Here is a 19,038-nt window from a genome sequence, read left to right on the forward strand (position 1 = left end):
ACAAATGTGATGAGACATATGGAACATTGTGTTTGTCTATTTCTCCTGACTTGCTATTTCACATTGAGTCTTTGGATACACCAAATGAAGTATGGACAAAGCTAGAAACACTATTTGGCACACAAGATTCAATGAGGGGTCATATGTTGGAAAATAAATTAATTAGTTTAAGTCCTAGAAATTTCAACACAACCCAAGATTTCTTCACCAAATTAAAATCACTAAGGTTGCAGTTAAAATAATGTGGAATTGAAAAGACAGATGAACAACTGATTCTTAGTATTCTCTCTAAACTAAGTTCAGAATATTTTGTGTTTGTCTCTACCTTCTATGCTACTAAGGGTGCACTTGGTACTCAATTCAACATGCCATCTTTAGATGATTTTTCTGTCAATCTCACTTGAGAATAGGACAAGCTAATCTGGATGGGCACTCTTACATCCTCTAAGTCACATGCCTTGGCTGCCAACCAAGGCACAAAAGAATAACAAGGACAAGAAACAAAAGAATAACAAGGAGAAGAAGGATCAGATACCAGTTTCTTCAAAAGTAACTATTGATACACCATCTTCCAAGGGCGATAAGCCTAAGAAAGAAAAGGTCAAATGTGCCTATTGTAAAATACTTGGTCATGATGAACATAAATGTTTGCAGAAACAACTTGATCACTTGACATACATTCTTGAGAAGAATAATATTAGTGTTCCTGAGTCTATCAAACGAAGTTCTAATGAAGGGTCTAACAAGGAAAAAGAAAATAACAAGGGGAAAGGAAAGGGCAAGGACCTTTTTGCAGTTGCTTCCTCACCATCCACTTGGGTTCTTGATTCAGGTGCTTCACACCACATGGCTTCATCTAAGGAAGAACTTGCATCCTTGGAGCTGTGTACTATGCCTTCTATTTTGATGAGTGATAACACTCTTGTTGAGGTGTGTGGGAGAGGGTCTGTTGATGTGGGGGATGGCACATTCTATGATGTTCCTTGTGTACCCTCATTGTCAACTAATCTCCTATTAGTATACCAAATCACTCACATAGGTTTAGGCAAGCGAGTTGAGTTCACTCCTAGTTCAGTGGAGATATCTAAGTTACACAATGATTCTACAGTTGTAGCTGGGAGAGAAAATCATCAGTCACAACTCTATATATTTTCTCACTTTGTTCCTGATCCTCCTTTGACTGTTTCGCTCACTCACTCTAATGATGTGAGCAGATTGTGGCATGAGCTGTTTGACCATCTTAACTTCCACTACTTACATTAGCTTAACCAGCAGAGCATGGTCACAGGGTTGCCTTCTACTTTGACATTGGAGTCACTTGGAATACATGATAGATCTTTTGATGGGTCAAATTCACTTGAGCAGTCTTCCACTTCCATTTTTGATGCAGAGAGTGATTCAGAGGACTCACCTCCTTCCTCTCCTAGTCATCATTCATAGTTTGATGATTCTCCTCTAGATTCTCCATCTTCTGGTCCACTTTGGGCTAGATAGACCTTTTAGTTTGCAGGTGATTGGGTTGGGGATCCATCAAATATGAAGCAAACTCATGCACAATTCTAAGATGCTCTACATATCTTCATTGCTACTGCCTCAAATCCATAGTCCTTTCATTAGGCTTTTGGTATTTCTGAGTGGGATATAGCTATGCAGGAAGAGTATAGTTCCTTGATGAGGAACCACACTTGGGATCTTGCCCCTTTTCCTAAGGGAAGAAAACTTGTTTGATGTAAGTGGATCTACCGAACAAGATTTGCAAGCTTTGCTGGGGGTGCGAGATGCTACATCTTTTGGGGGGGCCTCTTCCTCTCACTTGGAGTCCTAATTTTCTTTGGGGAGTATCTTTTCTCTCTCTTTTGGGGGAATTTTATGTACATGAGTACCTCATTAGTCTTGACTTACCGAGACCCATTTCTATATCCACCTAAGCTTTGCTTATGGGGGGGTGTTAGTGTAGTTTTTAATCTTTCCTATTTTGTTAGGTTTTTCTTACACTTTTAATAATCTCACTTAGGTTAATAAAGCATGTCTTATTAGGTGAATGGTTGTGAGGTGTCACCTTCCTACATGTGAGCATCCATTAGCTATCTTGGAAAGATACTTTGCTAGCTTTAGTCCGATAGATGGTTGCTCCTCATTGGTTGGTGTTGCCACCTCCTCCCTCTTCCTAGCCTATATAAGCATGCTACCTAGATTGTATTTGTAGCTTTGTTTTTTGCATCCTCTTAATGCTATTTTGCTTCTAGCATTTGCATTACTCTCTTGGAGACTAACTCTATGATGCTATTTTGATTTTGTATCATTTTCATTCATAGTTTAGATATTTATTCTTTGCACTAGTTTTTTGGGTTATTAATCTTATCAGATTCTAACACTCAAAAGAAACCAAATAACCATGATCCTCATCCAAGAAGATATACCACCATAACTAAATTAAGAATCTAAACCAATGAACATCAAGGATGTACTTGTATATCCAATCATGTCATGTCAAAATTCATGACACCATGATCACATCCATGAACTAAGCATCTAACTCTTGAAATGTCCAACTTATCAACATGAAATACTCAACCACAATTCTCCACTATGACTAAACCTAGTAACAACATCTCATCCCTTCTACATGAAGAAAAAAATAGCGAATCATGTGACTTAGGGCATAAACAACTGAAATCCAAGCCACCAATTTGAATATGTATCAATAATGAAAGATCAATGGGTAAAGACAACCCATATCCAAGCCATAAATGTAACCTATAAGTATAGACCTCTTAGAACACTACATAACTTGTAGACCCAACAAGTCATCATACATATCCAAATCAAATACTGATAACTATATCATCATGAGACCAATCTAAAATATAAATTGAGTATATAGTGAAATCAATTCTTAAATCTCCAAACATACAAGGTCATAAACACACAATGTTACCATAGTCAAGATATATCATAAACTATTTAGATTAATATATCACCAAACAAACCATGTCAAACTTGCACCAATTTGAACCAATGTGTAGGGCTTTCCAAGAGCTTTCTTTTGACTACTCAAAGTCCAAAATTTAACTTTGCATGCCCAAGTTATACCCTAATCTGTGCTCAAACTAAACAACAGCTGACTTTTGGCCTCTTAAAACCTGACAAAATGTCAATATCCCAAAACCAAACCTACACCACCTTGTAGTGCTTTGAATTAGCTTTCCATGTTTGTAAGAAGTCTAAAATCCAATATCCTGAGAGAAAGTTATGGTCATTTTACTAAGATAGTCCTTTTACCATTTTCACTATGATCTATTTTTTGTGATGAAAATTCTAACAGGATTAAATTTGACGGTCATCACATGATGAAACTAAAAAACCTTTGTAATTTATGTTCACATGGCCAAACTAGGGCATATTATACATCCAAATTTATGGAAATGTTGACCCAAATCCAATGGTGAGGTTTGTTTTAACCTAGGAGGTCATTTTTGCAAGCTCCCCCTAAAATCTTCATTTAAATTAAACACCAAAAAAATCCTTTTGTCCAAAAACTTTACATGCCCAAAATCTACCAATATTCCATCATAGCAATAAACCCAAAACCCCCAAATCTACAATAAACAACTCATATATCATTCCCTTTCTTTTAACCTCCCATGCATTCCCATGGATTCAATCTACAGTTACAACAACATAACCACAGCTCTGATACCACTTGTAAGGAAACTTACAACAAAGAATGTAACTGTTTCTACATAACCCATAATAGATTTGAAATAAATATGTAGTTAAAATCCACATGCAAGAGAATAGACAACATACCCACAAAATTGTGACACAAGATATACCTTGGGAAACCCTCATGAGAAAAAAATCCAGCCTCCAAAAGTGTCCATCACCATGTATTATTCAGCAAAAATACCATTGCAATACAACCCTAGAAGCCTTCAAAGCCATAGCCACAACCAAACAATCCATGTAAACATACATGAATCCACACATCCCATGCCATGCTTCCAACCTTCACAAATGCTCCCTTGGCTAACCTATTAAGCCTTGTCCTACTGGACTCTTTCCTTTTTCCCTTCTATCTTTTCCTTTTTCTCTACAACTACCCTTTTGGTTTCTTATACAGTAGCATGTCCTACAAAACCACCAAGTGGTATTAGATAAACCATGTGCTAAAACCATGTCCTACCTAACCCATTGACCCCATATTTAATTATGGAATTTTAATTCTTTTCCCCAATATTAAATAATTACACGGAATATTATCATAGTGTTACAATACAACTCATCAAGAATATCCCATGGGAATCTTTACATGTTGCATATCCATCTAGGTGCAACATTACATAATAAAATAAAATAATATAATATAACAATATTATGCAATGTGTGCAAAACCCATTATCTCAACATCACCTACCATAGATCCTACCATAGGATCACCTATTGCAAGATGACTTGGACACTCGCTAAAAAATTGGTGGAGGTGGTGAAGGGGGATTAAAGTCAAGATCTTCCTTAGAGGATGTATAATCATGTGGAAGAGTAGACGAAGTACTAGATAGTCATGAGGGAGAAGTTGGTGATGGAGGCTTCATCTGAGGATAACACTCATCGAACTGAACATTTCACTGAAACAAGACATCCTTGGAATTAGGATCAAACAACCTATAAAATTTCACATCTCACAGTAGCCAAAAAAGATGAGTGGTCAGCTCTTCCTCTCCATGGCTTTTAGCTGAGCATCTAGAATAAATGTTGAAGCCTCACTACCAAAAATTTGCAAAGTAGAAATATTTGGCTTGACATGAGTCCAAGCCTCCTCAGGAGTCAAGTGTCACAATTCCTTGTGAGGCATTTGATTCAGAATATCATTTTCATAATTGATAGCCTCAGCCCAAAATGAATAACTCATAGCTCAAGATTGTTTCATACAATTGGCCATCTCCTGTAATGTCCTGTTCTTTCTCTCCTTAACACCATTCAACTATGGGGTATGGGGAACTATGAACTAATGTGGTGAACCATGCTCAATGTAAAAATCTTTCAAAGATTGATTTACATATTCCCCCCATTGTTAGTATGTATATGCTTGATAGAAAGATGAGACTGCTTCTCCAAAAATTTCTTAAAGATTCGAAATGAATCAAAGACATTGGACTTGTACTTCAAAAAGTACACCCATGTGCATCTAAAGAAGTCATATATGAAGGTAAGCACATATCAAGCACCTAAAAAAGATGGAATGGGGAATGAAATAAGATCATTGTGTATCAACTTCAATGGCATCTTAGCACATGTGGATCTACCTATCAGAAATGGATCTATGTGATGATTGTCAAGTACACAACCTTGAAAAACACCTTCAATACAGGAGATCTGAGGTAGCCCAATCACTAGCTCCTATGTAATCATCTTCTATAGATATCTATAGTTGACTTGGCCAAAATGTTCATGCCAAAGCTTGTTAACTATATCTGCATGAGAAAAAAGAGAAACATCTATAGAATTAGAGCTCTCAAAATAATATAACTGAGATTGAAGATCAACACTCCTAGCAGTAACAACCAAGTCAGGATTATGGAGGTCTCAAATAAACACATCATGTAGTAAGAACTAAACTGTCTTACTAGAGCCCAAATTCAAAATCTGAAAGATAAACAAGAGGTTTGTAGAAATGGCCAGAACCAAGAGGTCTTACTATAGTGAACCACCCTCTAAATAGATAGTTCCTAAACCTATGACTTAAAATTGTGTAGAGTCACCAATTACAATCTGCATAGTAACACTCTGAGAAAGTGAAGTAAAAAAATTAGGTGAGTGTGTCATATGGTGGGAAGCACCTAAATTAAGAATCCAAGTAGATGTAGAAGGCAATGCTTGTGTAGAAAGGCTATGTCCTTTCCTTGAAGGAGGAGGTGGTGGCTTCAAAGAAGAAATACTATGTTGTTGCATGGCCTCCTCTAAAGCCTCAAGATGTTTACAACACTTGGAAATCAAATGTCCTTCATTGCCACAAAAACTTAAAGAATCACCTATGTACTTCTTAGTCTTGGAGGAAGACTCACCAAACCTAGAAGATTTACCCTTTGAAGAGGGTTTTCAATCATATGATTTAGGAGTAGGCTTGGAGGAACTCTCATTACCTATTTAATCTATCTTGGGATTTGGTGTTTGCTTTGACTTCCCCATAGATGTCTGAGAAACCAATTCCTATGTCTTTGAATCTGTGAAAGTATCCAACCATGTAAGCTTGGACCACTCTCTAGTCAATCGATCACAAAAGACCTCAAAAATGGGCATGGTAAATATGGGACCCAAGGAATCCATAATATAATGGAAGCTAGAAGAGAAAATCTAGAAGTTTCCATGAAGCTTTGATAGAATCAGATAGATGCACTCCTTATCTATCTTCTATTTCTTGTATTTGTATAACAAAGTTCTCTCTTGTTTGAACCTCATGATAAAGTCCTCAATGGAGGGGAAAGCATCTGGTATAAGAGAAGTAAGCTCTACCTTAATATAAAGTGCTCTAAACTTGTTGATGGTACTAAACAAGCCCTTCAACTTGTCCCACATTTCTTGAGTGGAATACTCATCAAGATGATATTATAAGTTGTGTAAAACACTCAAATAAATCAGACTGATGGCTTCATCCATCCTATTCATGTGCTACAAAGTATAATATTGATAATGAAATATTGGCTGCAATGTATCTAAACAATATCACAAAGTCTTTGAACTGATAAGTCATTCCATAGAAGATTTTCATGTATGATAGTTATGTCAGTTTGGAAGTACTAGACAAGAAGAGGTCTTGGCCATTGTTTTAAGAATTTTTTTTGAAGTTTTCTAATATATTGATATTGTAATAGAAAATAATGGAAAAATACCCCCACATTGCAAATAAATGAACTTCAACTTGCAGAAGGAATGTTTATACAAGGATAGCTCAAAAAAAAACTTCACTTGAGTTCACAAATACTTGGTAATAAATCATGGTGAAAAGGCAGAGAATTTGGAAATTTCTTGAGAAGATTTTTCCATCACTTCTTTTAGATTAAAAAAATGGAGCAATAACAAGCAAGTTAAGCCCCCGAAAGATAGAAGACATCATTTGACTTTGAGTGAATAAATTGGTACTAAACTAGGAAAAAATCCAAACAATAACTTTACTATCATCTCTATCTCTAAATCATCTTTTAGGTGCTTCTTTCAGATCAAAAAAACAACTCTGTATGCTCAAGTTAGAGAAAAAAGACTGCCAAGGCCTCCAGAAGGCTAGAATTTTTTTTTTTTTTAAATAACAATAATAATAACCATTGCTGGTGGTGTGTTGGACATGCATGAGTGATGGATGGGTTGAGAAGAGGCACAGTGGCGAATGCAGTAGCGATGGTAGCACAGCAATGCAAAGCTAGTGGCAGTGGGGCCACAACAACACATTTGAGCGAGGGTCGTTGTGGTGAGCAGATAGACTGCTAGCAATGCCACTACAATTAGTGTAACCATGATGGTGGTCACTACGATTAGTTTAGCATAATGGTGTTAAAATACCATTTTTAAATTAAAAAATTTAAAATTGTATTCACCTACATTAGATTGTGTGCCAGATGCCATATGGCTCTAGTATGCAAATTCATTTTGCCTCCCTAGTTAAAATTGTCCAAAATCAACAAATTTTATATGAAATTGTGGTTTTTGATGTCTTCTAAATCCAATCATTAAAATACGTGAAAAAATCTAGATTTTTTCTCCCAAACCCTCATTCTTCTTTTTCTACAAATAAGAACAAGCTATGGTAGGTTAGGCTATGATACCATGAAGGATTTGAGAAATACAAATCCAAAGAATACCTGCATACAAGAACTTATTATAGAGAGGAAAAGACAAAGAAGATGTGAGAGTTTTGCTATGAGAATATACAAATTCTATTATCAGACTAAAAGAATAAGAGATATTTACAAAAGATCAATCCTTATAGAAGGAGATCAAAAAATTTAAAAGGTAAACCCTAAGAGGTCAATGACATTTAATAAAATTACTAATTAATTATTAAATGTAAATGTGAATTGCATAAAGTGAAATATTAAGAAGGGAGTAAAGATAATTTAATAAATTAACACTTTCTCTAATAGAAAGGAATATTTGTTGGGTACAATGAGAACACCAAAGGGTATAGATTCTATATACCTAGGTAGAGATCAGTTGAAATCAATAGAAATGTCAAATTTGAAGAAAATATTGCCTTAAAACTATCCACAGGTATAGAAAATGAGCCCATCGTAGAACTAGATGAAAATTTGCAAACTGAAAATCAGAGGGAGAACATATCAGAAGAGAATGAACTATTATTAGACACTGAAAAATAGAGACATCTCTAATATAAGAATAGGTTATTATGGGAAAGGAAAATTATTGAAGAAAATAATGTTGAACCAGTTGAAATATCCTGTGAGAGAAAGAAAACCAGAAATAAATCTTGTTACACTGCACTAGTAACTCATTTTACAAAATTTGAACCATCAACTGTTGAAGAAGCCCTATCTTTTCAAGCATGGAAAGATGTTATGGTTGAATAATATCAATCCATATTACAAAATGATGTTTGGGATATTGTACCTAGACTAAAAGACAAATCAATTGTTTCATCAAAGTGGTTATACAAAATCAAGTATGCTTCAGATGGTAGTACTAAAAAACATAAAGGAAGATTTGTTGCTCGAGGTTTCTCTCAAATGATAGGTATTGATTATGAGGAAACATTTTCTCTAGTTGCTCGATACACTTTAGTAAGGATGATTATTGCAATTGTGACATCCAAAGGATGGAATATACATCAAATGGATGTCAAGACCACATTTCTAAATCATGTCATTAATGAATGAGTATATATCGAATAACCTAAAGGTTTTATTATAAAAGAGAAGAAACTATATGTATGTAAACTAAACAAAGCTCTTTATGGCCTCAAACAAGCACCATGAGCTTGGTATGAATGGATAGATAGCTACCTCTCCAAATTAGGATACTCCAAAAATAAAGCTCATCCTAACATATTGTAGGTGCACTTTTAGTACACCATTTTAAAAACTTTTAAAGTCGTCTCTCATAAAGAATTCTCCAAAATTGTTTCCAGTTTGCTTAACAATATTTCTATGAAGGATAAAGATCAAAGTTCTAATGCAGATGTGAAAGTTCCTATGCCACAATTTAGAGTTCATTGCCTCAATTCATAATTAAAAATTTAGTTTGATATGATCTATTATGCTTCTTCAGCTTCACGTTCGTAATCTAACTTAGAGAAAAAAACACTTGAGTTAGTCTTCGAAATTGTTTGATTGAATAGACAAAAAGAAGTAGAATTGGAATTGGAATGCAAAATTAGAAATGGGATGTAGAACTAGATTTCCAATTTTCCCACCATAGTAGAAGCTCATTTGGGACTTTTTGCAAAGAAGAGGAGAAGTCGTTTTGATATTTTCTACTTATGGAGAAGTCAAAGTCTCATTTTCCACCTCAAAAGAGAAAATGAAAAATCTTGATTTTAAGCAGAAAAACATGAGTTTATGTCATCAAAATTGCATTTTCAATGTAATCCATGGACCAATTGGCACAAAATAGTGATCACAATAAAGAAGTGGAAAATACAATGTCGCAATCCATTTCTAGTTTGCCACCAGGTGAGAAGCTAAAAATAATTTTTTTGCTAATGGGAAGTCCCTATTGAAAATCTTGACAGATGCATTGGAGAAATGAAGAATGGACTTTATTGAAGTCAAGTAGATTAGAATTGTCAAAAAAAAAATTGGAAAAGAGGAATCCCAATTGGGAGGTAGAAAATGAACCTTCTGCTATTCACACTCAGGAATTGAAATCCTGCTAGTGGAGAAGTAAAAGTCCAAAATTCCCGCTAGGGTCTTTCAATGAAAAATGTACATTGCAAAAGCCACAGGGAGCCTTCGAATGAAATCCCAAACTCAACAAGTACATTTAGTGGAACTGATTTTGTTCTAATTATGAGTAGTGCTAGTCATCCAAAGAATAAAAATATATATATCTCCCACTGCAAAGATACGAAGAGATCAGATCATGAGGAATAGGGGACACACATAAACATATGTCATTGATATCAAGAGCAAGGCACCAATCATAAAAATCAATTTGAAGGCAAGGCACCACATTGAAATAATGAGGATTTGTCATCATAGTAATAGAAGAGCCCGATTCATAACCCCTACACAAGAATGATTCCAATGTGATAGTGAATGCCAAATGAGAAAATTCTAATGAAGGTAGCACATTGGAGATATGGTTCGATGAATGTAATAAGAAAGGCATCGTATAAAAGTAGTCTTAGCATATGAATAGTCAAGGTCACGACATCTTTAGAGTTTCCATGCAAATATCAGTGTTATGTTTGCCAAGAGATATTTCCTTATTATAGTAATTTAAAGCATGAAGCTTAGTACCCTCTTGGGCCATATAATTGCATATATGTAGGTCATGAATGTAAAGTAGTTGGTGATATACCATCTTTGGTGGCTCATTTGAAAGGAGATCACAAAGTTGATTTTCATGATGGTCCTACCTTCAATCACTGATATGTAAAGTCAAATCCACATGAGGTTGAGAATGCTACTTAGATGCTAACATTATTTAATTGTTTTGAGCAATACTTTTGTCTACATTTTGAAGTGTTTCAACTAGACACATCGCCTATTTATATAGCCTTTTTTGAATTTTATGGGAGATGATAATGATGCTAAGAACTTTGGCTATAGCCTTGAAGTTGGAGGTGGTGCTTAGAAATTGACATGGCAGAGCATGGGTATTTCTTAAGGTGTAGTCCACATTCTGAATAGGAAACATGTGTGAATGTAGTAGATTTTGATTAGAAACAAACTACCAAACCCATTATGAAATTATATACTGAAACTACAAATGGTTATGCAATAGAATCGAAGGAAAGTGCTTTAGTTTGGCATTATCGAGATGCTGATCAAGATTTTGGATCCTACCAGGTAGAAGAACTACTTGATCATCTTGAGAGTGTACTTGCAAATGAGCCCATATCTATCAAGAGTGGTACACATATTGTTGAGGTGAAACCTCAAGGTGTGAGCAAGGGACTGGTAGTAGAACAACTTCTTTCAGTAATGATGCAAAGAGGCACAATACCAAATTTTTTTCTTTGTATTGGAGATAACAAATCTGATGAAGAGATGTTTGATTGCATCACAACTGGCATGTCCAGACCATCACTATCATATGGAGAAAAAGTGTTTGCATGTATAGTGGGTCAAAAGCCTAGTAAAGCTAAATATTATTTGGATGATATTGCTAAAATCATAAGAATACTCCAAGGTCTGACCTCTACTTCAGATCAAGCAGCATGAAATTCATTTCTACATTGTTTTTCTTGAGAATGCACCTTGAACTTATTGGAGATGTGTCTAGGAATTTTCTTGCATAAGAAAGATGACATCAACATAGGGGTCAAATCTTGGTAATTCTAACTGAATGCAAGATAGTCTGTTAGGTATTATCCTCAATAGTTCAACCCGAATACTATTCCATGTGTTAGAAATTATATACAAATCTTCAAAGACATAAAGGGTAGTAATTAACACTTGGATAAATAAAGAACCTGAGCAAACCATCTAATATGAAGAGCATGTCTCAACATTTGGATTTGACCAAGGATATGAACTTAAAGAGAGATTTTGACGGTACTCCTTTCATAATAGGAATTAAACATCTATGTTAAAAAATGAAGATAACATGCAACGGGAAGATCGAATAAGGTGAAATGTCCACAAGTCATGTGGATAGACCAAGAATCAAATACAAATTGAATAGTTAAAAAATTGAAGAGGCAGAGTAACCGAATAATCATGAAAAAATCAACCAATCACTTGAGATATTATTTATGGCTGATCATTTTGAAGGAAAAGGGTTCTTCTTTTCTACAAAAGTAGGTATTGCTGGAGTAGAGGGGAGGGCATTTTATTTTTCTATATTTTTGTTTATGCATTGGAGATTGATAATCAATTTTTGTAACAGATTTGGCTAAGATTGCAAGGAAATGTAGTTAGAGTGTTGTGTTTGTTGTGTTTTAAAAAAGAAAGGTTTTGTTATGAATCAAATTACTTGAGCATCACTTTGTCTAATTACTTTCAATCAAAGTATTGTTATAATCAATTTTGAGCACTTTCTTTCATTCTTAGCTAAATGTTTAATGGGTGATAGATCAAAGTACTATCATTCATTCATGTTGTAAGGATTAGTATATTTAATCTTCATTTTCATTTCATGTCATTGCATTTTCATAATTAGAAACATCATTGCATTACCAATGTCGAGAAGTCATAGGAATTGTGGGTTTTTGGTATTGGCTAGGTTTAGGAACTAAAATTTGCTTGAGTTCTATCTAGGGTTGGCTTGGTTTCCCTCTTCTATTCTCGGGTTAAGAACGTACCCAATTAGTTTAGGAAGAAAAAAGATTCATTGAATATCATTCGACAAGGGAGTTGTACCTTTGAATTCAGAGGAAATCTATTAACTTGATGATAGATTATCCAATTATTGGTATCAAGTCGTTCTTTCAGATTTGGGCATTTGAGAGTTAAATTGAAAAAGAACCAATCTATTTACCAACACATATATTTCAAAATACCTAACGATAACATGTAAATACTTGTTTTGTATGTTGATGAATAATTAATAATAGGTGAAGATCATTTAATTGAAAGATGCAAACAAGATCTTATAGCTGAATTTGAAATGAAGGATCTGGGCCTACTACACTACTTTTTGGGTCTATAACTATGTCAAAAGAAAGACCATATTTTTCTAAATCAAGGGAAGTATACCCATGACATATTAACTAGATTTTCTATGATGGACTCCAAACCTCTAGCAACTCTTATGGAACAAATCTATACAAGCTAAAAGAAGAAGCAGTGAATTTAGAATCTATAGAGCCTACACTCATTGTTGTTAAAAGAATGTTTTCAATCATTGTTTTGTCATTGATGTCAAACCTACTATTTGTAGGAATGAAAATTTCTTATAAGATCCAAGTACTATCAATTAGTTGATTGATGAAGAGGATTTGATCAACAAGATGTAACAAGAGAACCTAAGGGAAAGGTTCAGTTATGATTTTGTAATGAAGTACAAGGATTAGCTAAGACATTGGTTAACTTGAAGATACAGAGGTTGGCCACACTTAGTAACTTTGGAGGAATAAGTTACAACAAGGTTGGTTGCAAAGCTTAAACTAAGTTCATCAATAAGTGTCAATCAAGCTAGTTTAAGCCAAGCAAATTTTTAGTTGGAGCCGAGCAAATGCAAAATCTAGTGTGTGCTGAGTAAATTTTAGGTGTAGAGTGAAGTTCAAGTGTTGAAAGATATAGAAAGAGCTAAGTTTCAGAAAATCTTAGTAGTTGTTGAGTAAACTTTAGGTGCCAAGCATCAGTAAAACATAGTTGATGCCGAGTAACACAGTATGTGCTAAGCACCAAAATTTCAATAGTCTCAAGCTATTGCATTATTGGAAATGAAAAAGATTCATTAAATCTAAGCTGAAAAAGTTGTTACCTTGAATTTTTTGAACCAGTTGGAGGATAAGGATGATGAGTTGGTGGAACAGAACTTTATGTAAACCATTTTTGAGTGAATTCAAGAGGATTCTTCATGATGTTTCTAGAAGAAACAAAATATGGGTTAGATTCAATGAATCCTACCTAATCCATAAAAATTTAAATTAAGGGAGGGAAGAATCGAGTAGGAAAATAAATTCTAGATTTATATTTAAGGAGTCACAGACCGAGATACAGGAGTTGCTGGTGTGCCAAATTGTGAAGTGGTTGAAGGGTGTCAAAGAGAAGGCATCTAAGAGAAGGAAGAACAGAGCACAAAGATTCTACTTCAACAAGTGGTTAGAAAGAGAGGATTGCACTAGTACATTGAGCATGAAGACTTAAGGAGACTAAGCTTGAAAGGAGGGCAAGCTGTCAGAGCTACAAAGTCTAAAAGCTAGGCAATGTCATGAGCTGAGAAGTGATCAAAAATTTGAAAACTAAGTTGTATGTTTTAATTAGGTCAAAACCACTTATTGTTACTATCTAGCAATTGTATCAATTAGGGTAAAAGAAAATCCTATGGAATTAGGGTGGTCTAATAGCCATTTGTAAATCCTTTGACAGGGTGGAATTCCAAGTGAATGTTCTAAAGTCCTCTAAGCAAGCCCACTTCTAACAGGGTGGTTAAATCCTTTAATTGGGTAACATTTAACAATGTCTTTTAGCCTTTAATAGGACATGCCTTTCGCAAGGCATCACTTCATAAGAGTGGGAATTGAGTAGCATGTTACTAGTGGTTTTTACCAAATTGGGCTTTTAAATAAATCACTCTGTTATGTGTTGATCTTTTTATGTGTTATGCTTGCATGTTTATTTATGGTAACTTGCTAAATAGGAAAGTTAAAGCTTGGATGAATGAATAAGTTTGATGGGCACACTTGATGAAAAAGTTTGAATAGGACATTTGGACCTTTAATAACTGATTCACCCCCCCACTCTCAATTATTCTAAAAAATTTCTAACATTGGTCCCAACATTCCTTATGTAAAGCTTTGTCAATCTTAATTCTATAGCCTAGAATGGATAAAGTTTTTAAAAATAAATCTTAATTAATTTTTAAAGTTATCATAATAATCATAACTTGATTGTTGAATGCCATTATAATGAATATCAAAGTGGGCTATGAGAACAATTAAATAATTTTGTTTCCTTTCCTATAAGGAGGGTGTCTCTATGCCCTTTACAATATTTTTGAAGACATATCATAAGTGGGTATGTGTAGGATCATGGTGTGTCAAAAAGTGGCGATGTGAAAAAAATAGAGTTTGAACATGTCTAAAATTGCTTCAAAATCCGCTCTAACTTTTTTCCACCTATCCAAGTATTAAGCTTGGAAGGAAAAGCCGAGCCTTATCAGATATCCGATCTAATATCGGATATTCGATAATCATATGACATTATTATTATAATATTATTATTATATTATAATAATATAAAAACATTATATTATAATCGTATAATATTATACTATAATAATAATATTATATTATAATGTATTATATTATAATAATATAATATAATATAATATTTAATATTATAATATATAGTAATGTAATATAATATATATATAATATAATATAATAATAATATTATATTATAATAATATAATAATATAATATAATATTTAATGTTATAATATTTATTAATGTAATATAATATATATATAATATAATATAAAAATATATAAAATATAATAAAATATAATATTTCAAAGCTATATGTTATATGTTATATATGTTATATCTTATATATAAAATATAAGATATGTGGGCAATCGGATATCCGATATCTGTAACATTACATATTAAAAAAAGACCAAACCTGCGGGCCCTTATTTCTCACATTTTGGGGGCCAGTATTAGCGCGTGACCGGATATCAAATATAGGATCGGATATCGGATATTAAGGTTTTTTTTTTTTTTTTCTCAAAACTAATTTTTAATCTAAATTCGATAGATTTTAGCATGATTTTGTTTGTTTCAGTTGAATCTAGAGTTTTTTTGAAAAAAAAGGTTAAAATTAAGATTTTTTTTTAATATTTATTACATTTTGCAATTTAGTAGGAATGGCTGATCAGAATGATGACACTGAGGCAGGGAATAATATTCCTCGTAACCCCCCACCAAACGATCCAGTACCCCCACAAAATCATCCACCAAACGATCCTCTACCCCCTCAAAACCCTCCTTGAATCGAGGATTTGATAAATGAAAATCTCACCGAGTTGAGAGGTTTGTATAAAACATATAATAATGTACCCGCATTGGCTCCTATGTTATCCACGTTAAACACCATAGTGGATAACATTGAAACCCTTACAAACCAACAAAATGTCACTCTTCATTGGCATGATCAAATGCACGAGATTTTTGATGATGTTTTGGATTATGATGAGCTTGCGGCCCTCAAAATAAGCAAAGACAATTTGGCCAGTCTTTTTGCGAACCCAAAAATGGGTTTACCAGTTGACCTAAAAAAATCTAAACCATCAATTAAATGGTGCACAAATGACGCCATACATGCAAACTTTTGGGATCGTTGGTGGATGGTCTTTGATATCCCTCCACATGGAAATTTAGACATACCATTTTATTTCCTTAGAAAATTATATGTTGAATTTGTGTTGAAACTTAAAGTGAACTATTGGAGCACTAATACATTTGGCATCGATTTGCGACAGCTATGTGTCACAATTACGACAAAAATGTGTCGCCACTATGACAGTAATATACGTCATTATTTTTTGGTCACAAATTACGATGTCTATCCTTTACCATCACCATTATGACACATATCCATCACAATTCATGTGGCTGACGTCACAATTGAGACAAAAACTAGAATCGTCAAAATTTGGCAAGGCACTATGGTGGCAACAAAAAATGACAGGGTTTTTCGATGGTGACATAGAGTCCTACTGAAAAACTTGGAAAAATGGTGGACGTCGCAATTGCGACAGACACCCAGTGTGACTCATGTCGCAATTGTGATGGAAACCAGATTCATCAAAATCCAGCAAGGCGCTATGGTGCCAATGAAAAAGGGCAGCATTTTTCAATGGCGACATAGCACCTTGCTAGAAAACTTGGAAAATTGGTGAGCATTGCAATTGCGATGGACACCCAGTTTGACTAACGTCACAATTACGACAAAAACCTGATTTGCCAAAATTTGACAAGGTGCTATGGCGCCAACAAAAAATGGTAGCATTTTTCGATGGCAACATAGTGCCCTGCCGAAAAACCTGGAAAACTGGCAAACATTGCAATTGTGATGGACACCTAAGAAATTGTGACAATATATGGCATCGCCGCTACAGCAACCCCGTTGTAATTCTATTGGTGCATGTCGCAATTGTGATGGATACAAAGTAAAACAAAAAAGGAAAATTGTTGTAGATTTACTCACTAAAGTATTATGCTTACTCGTAATTCTATTTTACAATTTCTACTCAATATAAATATCATAGAAAATACTATCATATGCTGACTAGGTTTTATGAGCAATAGAAAATCCTCATTTCTACTAAGCATGCCTGAGTGAAAAACCTATATTAGACCAATAATGATCTCTAGAATATCAGTAGATCACTAAATTACTTACCTGAAGGTAGATTCTTGTCTCAAATTGGCTCTTTATAGCATATTCATTAAAAATTGAAGCCAAGGAAGCAATTGTTACCTACAATGTTTCCAAATAGATAAGGATGGTATCGTAAGAAATTAGAGTTATGATAAAATAATAATCTTGCAGTTGTTTATGCAAGCTGAAAGGCAGTTAGATAAAATAATTAGTCGTCTTAGAAAATCCTATATTATTTTGAATTTTTTTAAATTAGAATACTAACAATATTTTTATCATACTTAGAAAGGGAAATTAAACTATAAAAATTGTAAAATTCTATAGCTTCTATATATAATTGGTATGAAAAGCTTACTCTATGGCTATTTTGTTTTCATGTAGTGAGGAAATTGTACTGTAAATTTTAAGAACTTGTACACATGCATCAATCGTAAGTTGATTGTATGATAATGCAAGGTAGACACACTAAGGTTTTCTCAAGTGTCATCACAAGTATCTGTACTCTCATTGCCTTTCTATCGTTGCATGAGATCCAATGAAACATAGGGACTCATTGTTTCCCTAGTTAGTTATGATAATCATATCATTGGTGATATCACAGTCCCAAGACAGTGCTAAGACCCAAGGATGGAATAAAAAAGCTACAAGTTTAGCACTTCATGACAGTTCAAAGCATGAAGCCTTAGATGCATAGGACAACAGTCTAAACATAGGACAAAATAGAGAAATATTTAGTATCTTATTGAGCTTCACTTTGTTTTGAGAATAGTTTAGTATTCTCTACTAAACAGGGCCAACCACATGAAGGTAGAAGCTCATTTGGCCCCACCCCCCTCCCCATAACATCACTCTACATTTCTCGTTAACATCTAACATTCATTCATTCTTTCAACCATTAATAAAATGTAACATTCAATCAATATCACATGATAACATTCATTAACACATTAGATTCATTAACATGCAACATTCATCAATATTATGCATTAACACATAATTTATGAACATTCATTAACACATAATTAAATTCATTGAGACATAAAATTAAGTCATTATCAATTAAGGTATGTAGATGACAATCAATTCTTTTTTTTCGTTCTGTTTATTTTTTCTATGTAAGCTCTAAGAGGAGCATCAGTGTCATCATCAATTCCCCCCTCATTAGTTGTTCTATTCTCTTTTCTTGATGATCTCAAATTCCTATGCTGTTGCAAAGGGGGGTCCTCTGCAATAACAAATAAAAGAGTTAAATTAAAAATAATTTCTTATAATTGTTACAAGTATTTAATTATTTTAAATAACATAACTATGGCACTCTTTACTTGATCTGACCACATCATTTTGTCTGGACTCAACGTCAACACACTCATGAACATCGACCCCTCAATCCTCTACAGTTGCTATACAAAATGTTATTTTAATCCAAACACCAATTGCAATTACATATAAAAAATTTAATAGCAAATGTATACCTCCACCACTGGGATGCACATCATGCAAACCTTCAGCATCCACAAATTGTGTAGAAGGATTGTTAGGCTGCATTCCAACATCTTACACATTGTTATCATTGCTTTCTTAAAACAGATATACTCACTTTATATTGGAACTTAACATCAAATAGACTAATTGGTAAACTATTCAATTTGAAATAAATTTCATTTAGCTTATTTACCTATGGCTCAGATGCATCATTATTAGAATCTTCCACACTAATTTAAGCTTATAGCCATTCAGCCATAGCTCTATAGCCTTGTTGGAAGCCAATTCTTTTATCCTCTTCTGTGAGGCATCTCTTGAACTCTGAGCC

At 34.0% G+C, this 19,038-nt stretch overlaps 1 pseudogene; it reads left to right on the plus strand.

The window, feature by feature from the left end:
* Window positions 1-10,916: 10,916 nt before the first annotated feature.
* LOC149541007 (alpha,alpha-trehalose-phosphate synthase [UDP-forming] 6 pseudogene) lies at window positions 10,917-11,396 on the plus strand (annotated as a pseudogene).
* Window positions 11,397-19,038: the final 7,642 nt, after the last annotated feature.

Source organism: Cupressus sempervirens, chromosome 9 (assembly GCF_028749045.1).
Source record: "Cupressus sempervirens isolate cs-2001-9-10 chromosome 9, ASM2874904v1, whole genome shotgun sequence".
Classification (NCBI taxonomy): Eukaryota; Viridiplantae; Streptophyta; class Pinopsida; order Cupressales; family Cupressaceae; genus Cupressus; species Cupressus sempervirens.